This window comes from Schistocerca nitens, chromosome 1 (assembly GCF_023898315.1).
Source record: "Schistocerca nitens isolate TAMUIC-IGC-003100 chromosome 1, iqSchNite1.1, whole genome shotgun sequence".
Lineage (NCBI taxonomy): Eukaryota > Metazoa > Arthropoda > Insecta > Orthoptera > Acrididae > Schistocerca > Schistocerca nitens.
This window is the reverse complement of record NC_064614.1, coordinates 823532872-823537688: the sequence shown is the minus strand read 5'-3', so window position 1 is coordinate 823537688 and position 4817 is coordinate 823532872. Positions and strand designations below refer to the sequence as shown.

The 4817-nt window shown below is 40.1% G+C and overlaps 1 non-coding gene across 1 annotated transcript; it reads right to left on the bottom strand.

Annotated features, from left to right (window-relative positions):
* Positions 1-2387: 2387 nt before the first annotated feature.
* Trnas-cga (transfer RNA serine (anticodon CGA)) lies at positions 2388-2461 on the bottom strand. The gene has a single exon. It is a non-coding gene; the product is annotated as a tRNA-Ser (tRNA).
* Between the last annotated feature and the right edge of the window lie 2356 nt (positions 2462-4817).

Below are 4817 nucleotides of genomic sequence, written 5' to 3'. Positions count from 1 at the left end.
GGCAACATACATCACAAAGAATAGTCACAACGTTAGAATCACTTCACTTTCAGCTTTCCCACTTCAATTAGTATTCATCCCAGTTTCACACGACACTGCCCCACTTCATAACTTTTCTTTCCTACTACGAACTCTGGAAGATATATGCACGTCTTCCTGTGCAATGCAAGCCAAGTGGCGTTGCTGGATAGACGGCTGACTCACCTTGCTTCTCTCTCAGAGTATTAGAGTTTGAATCCAGCATCACACGGAAACATAACACGCAAAGTAATATTAAGAACCTATTCGTCACACACGCGAGTCCTCAACTGATAACATGGACGAGTACTTCTCTTTATCCTTTGTCTCACACACAGATTGAGACTCACACAGTACTCACCACGTGGAAGTACTCGTCTCTAATTCAAGTCCTGCACACGCCATTTCTTAAATATTTCCAACTTATAGTACACACGCCAGTAATTCAGCTTAACTTTAGCACTCGGAAGTATTTCAACTTAGTACTAGCACTCGCAAGTATTTCAACTTATTGCTCAGTCAGGAACCGCGCGACTGCTACGGTCGCAGGTTCGAATCCTGCCTCGGGCATGGATGTGTGTGATGTCCTTAGGTTAGTTAGGTTTAAGTAGTTCTAAGTTCTAGGGGACTTATGACCACAGATGTTGAGTCCCATAGTGCTCAGAGCCAGCCAACTTATTGCTACACGTGGTTTCATTGTGACCGTTGGTCACTTCCGAAGATTACTACGATCCCCTTAATATTACCTGCCTGTCATTTAATTCTCCCCCCAAAAGTTCACGAAATAGAGAAATAATTATCCCAACTACTCTTAAGTATTTCACATGCATATCATTTTCTCCACTCTTTTGTCTTTACGGAGCACACCTAAGACAGGTTTTACCAACACAAGATCCAGCGCCCAAATACTGAAACATGGCCGTTCTTCAGGTCCTCTCGCACCTCTGCCGAAGTGGGGGAGCATCTTTCTACCGTATCGGTCAGCCACATTTCAGACGCTCAAAGCGCAGGTAAATTTCATCTCTTTGGTTCCACCAAAGGTGACCAAAGGACCGTCTCAAAGATGATCATATATTGCACATTCACTATCTGCGGTTAGCAGACGACCATACATTCATTCATTTCGCAGATCTCACCAAATTGCATGTAGGGATTTATTTTGTGGGAGTGCACATGTGATCAATTAAATAAATAAATTGTCATTATTTCCTACACTGGTATCTGGCTTCGGTGTATTAAGTGAAATTGAGTTATTATTACAAAAAATATGTTGTTCTGACAATAATAACGTAGAATGTTGCACCTATTTTCAATGTTGGGCGGTACTGTACCCTTTCAAAGGAAAGAAAAACTTAGTAAATAGCTCTAACGAGCGAACTACCAAATTTTACCTCCAGTTACGTATGACACAAAATAAATAACAGGGTTAACAGATAATTACATCACTGTCCTAAACAGACACAAGGAAAAGCTATCCAAACTTAAAAACTTCCAGATGACATCAAACCACAGAAGTAACGACTCAGGAAACGAGCATAAATTCTATAGTGAAATAATAAACAACACAGAAATTGAGTTCCATGATGAAGAACTTAATCTACTTAATAAAGGCCTGAGATATTGTAGAACAACCACTCTGCACTATAAAAATTAAAGAAACTATAGTAGCAACTAAAATGAAACAGATGCTCCTAGGCAGGATAAGAGTACTAAACTAGCTGTAGCATAAAACGTTAAAAATGTGGTTGAGAAAGAAACCGCAAGAAAAACAGTTAGAAACACCACAACCATCAACGAAAACGTAGCACTCTTCACATTAAATACTAAACTGAAAGACTGTTACGCAATTGTCCCCAAGAAAGACAAAGGAATATCGGCAGTTATTTTATATGAAAATGAACACTTCCAGAAAAACTTCAAACTTTTAAAGAAAATTATATCATACAGGAAGACAAAGCAACAAATATCAAACTGGAGCCCTCTTCAAAAACGTTACCTTCCTGCTTACTGAAAGAGAAAAGTACCACTGTATATGCATTAATCCAACAGCACCATTCCTAAGAGTTCAATTACAGTATCACAGAGAAGGTGGCCCCATAAGGCTAATCTCAAACTGAACAAGGTCCTACAGGATAACTTTGTGTTTGGAAGTAACCTCTCATTAAAGAGTAGCCTCTCACTTTACAATCTTCTGAAACACACACATAGTACTAATAAACACCAAATGACATCTCTAGTATAACAAATTGGTGTACTAGGATCCCCATTCATTAAGCTATAGCTATTATTAGGTAGAACCTATTAAAATACAAGATGTTCTCCCCACGAGAAACCATGGAATTAAAACTTCCTGGCAGATTAAAACTGTGTGCGCCGACCGAGACTCGAACTCGGGACCTTTGCCTTTCGCGGGCAAGTGCTCTACCAACTGAGCTACCGAAGCACGACTCACGCCCGGCCCCCACAGCTTCGTTCGAGTCTCGGTCGGCGCACACAGTTTTAATCTGCCAGGAAGTTTCATATCAGCGCACACTCCGCTGCAGAGTGAAAATCTCATTCTGGAAACATCCCCCAGGCTGTGGCTAAGCCATGTCTCCGCAATATCCTTTCTTTCAGGAGTGCTAGTTCTGCATGGTTCGCAGGAGAGCTTCTGTAAAGTTTGGAAGGTAGGAGACGAGGTACTGGCAGAAGTGAAGCTGTGGGGGCCGGGCGTGAGTCGTGCTTCGGTAGCTGAGTTGGTAGAGCACTTGCCCGCGAAAGGCAAAGGTCCCGAGTTCGAGTCTCGGTCGGCGCACACAGTTTTAATCTGCCAGGAAGTTTCATATCAGCGCACACTCCGCTGCAGAGTGAAAATCTCATTCTGGAACCATGGAATTAATTAACCTTTTGCAAGTGGTCTTGAAATATAATTACTTCTCTTTCAATAGAAAAATCTACAAACAAACAAAGAGGATAGCTGTGGGTGCCAGTGTATTAGTAATTATAGCTGAAATATTCATCCACCACCTAGAGCACAAACTTATCACAAAAAAGGTAACATGTATTCAATGAGTTCAGTTCTAAAGAAGATACATAGGTGCTGCATTTCTAATCATTGAAGGGGAAGAGAAAGACGTTGACACACACCAAGTATTCAACATAAGGCACAAGAACATTTCACTCATTTGTGATCAGGAAATGAATAATGTCATTAACTTTGCCAGGATTCACAGAGTTCTATAAAATCCCACTGAGTGATGAGAACCTCCAAATTGAAATAAGGATCATAAAACAAATAGCTGCAGCTAATGGGTAGAAAACCACACTAAGAATCACAAAACAAATAGCTGTAGTTAATGGGTGGAAACCAACGCTAATAGACCATTCAGTTAAGAAAATTAAAAAGGAAACGAACAAAATATTCATCAAGAGCCAGGGAAAACCACTAACAATATTTACCTTCTTCCTCAGTAATTTCTCCCAAAAAATAGGCAATATCTGCAAATGGCACAAAATAAGCACTGCCTTGCAAACAAACAAAAAATTTCCCTCAGACTGCCTCATGATCCAAGGAGCAGTCAAGATAAAGTTTCATCCTCAGGCATATATAAAATCATACATAGTAAATTACCAGATCAATACATAGGTCAAACAGGCCACAGCTTGCACACTAGATTCAAGGAAGATGTCAGTGCCTCCCTATACAACACACCAAACGAATCTGAAATAGTCTCCCATATAAAAGATATAGAACATCCAGCTGAGAGTGTACAAGGCAATCTTAAGATACTATTCACACTGAAAAAAAGGACACATATGAAGAACTAGAAGACTATATCCACAGAAAGAAATTTGTCGGAAATGTACTACCTGGAAATAATGAAACAGGGCCAACCAACTTTTTCAAAAGCTTTGACAAAGTATTTAATGCATTCTTGTAATTATAATTTCAATGGACAGCAATTTATTTAACAACTACCATTCATTTCCTGTTAGACTCAACTTCAAATTTATATGTATGATCTGTTGTAATATTTTCAATATATAAGTAAACAGATTTCAGAGAGATTATATAATGGTAAGACAGAGATTTAGGAACCAGGTTTCTACATCTACATCTACATCCATACTCTGCATGCCACCTGACGGTGTGTGGCGGAGGGTACCCTGAGTATCTCTATCGGTTCTCCCTTTTATTCTAGTCTCGTATTGTTCGTGGAAAGAAGGATTGTCGGTATGCTTCTGTGTGGGCTCTAATTTCTCTGATTTTATCCTCATGGTCTCTTCGCGAGATATACGTAGGAGGGAGCAATATACTGATTGACTCTTCGGTGAAGGTATGTTCTCGAAACTTTAACAAAAGCCCGTACCGAGCTACTGAGCGTCTCTCCTGCAGAGTCTTCTACTGGAGTTTATCTATCATCTCCGTAACTCTTTCGCGATTACTAAATGATCCGGTAACGAAGCGCGCTGCTCTCCGTTGGCTCTTCCCTATTTCTTCTATCAACCCTATCTGGTACGGATCCCACACTGCTGAGCAGTATTCAAGCAGTAGGCGAACAAGCGTACTGTAACCTACTTCCTTTGTTTTCGGATTGCATTTCCTTAGGATTCTTCCAATGAATCTCAGTCTGGCATCTGCTTTACCGACGATCAACTTTATATGATCATTCCATTTTAAATCACTCGTAATGCGTACTCCCAGATAATTTATGGAATTAACTGCTTCCAGTTGCTGACCTGCTATTTTGTAGCTAAATGATAAGGGATCTATCTTTCTATATATTCGCAGCACATTACACTTGTCTACATTGAGATTG